The following is a 210-nucleotide window of genomic DNA, read 5'->3' as shown; positions in this document are numbered from 1 at the left end:
GGAATATTTTTTATACTTCTTATACCGTTTTTTCGGAGAATATACTTTCGGAGAAAATACTTTCTTTAGATTTAATATTCGTACTTGATAATTTTGTGGTTTTTTTTATTTCATTAAAATATTATATTCTTAAACGAAATATCATTTTTTAAAATGATGAAAATAAAGTTTTATTTCGTTCAAGGAAACCATGTCATTTGATGAAACAAC

The sequence above is a fragment of the Odontomachus brunneus genome, unplaced genomic scaffold, assembly GCF_010583005.1.
Source record: "Odontomachus brunneus isolate Ranch 3 - 2012 unplaced genomic scaffold, Obru_v1 Obru_scaffold_061, whole genome shotgun sequence".
In the NCBI taxonomy this organism is placed as follows: domain Eukaryota; kingdom Metazoa; phylum Arthropoda; class Insecta; order Hymenoptera; family Formicidae; genus Odontomachus; species Odontomachus brunneus.
This window is presented reverse-complemented; position numbering follows the sequence as displayed.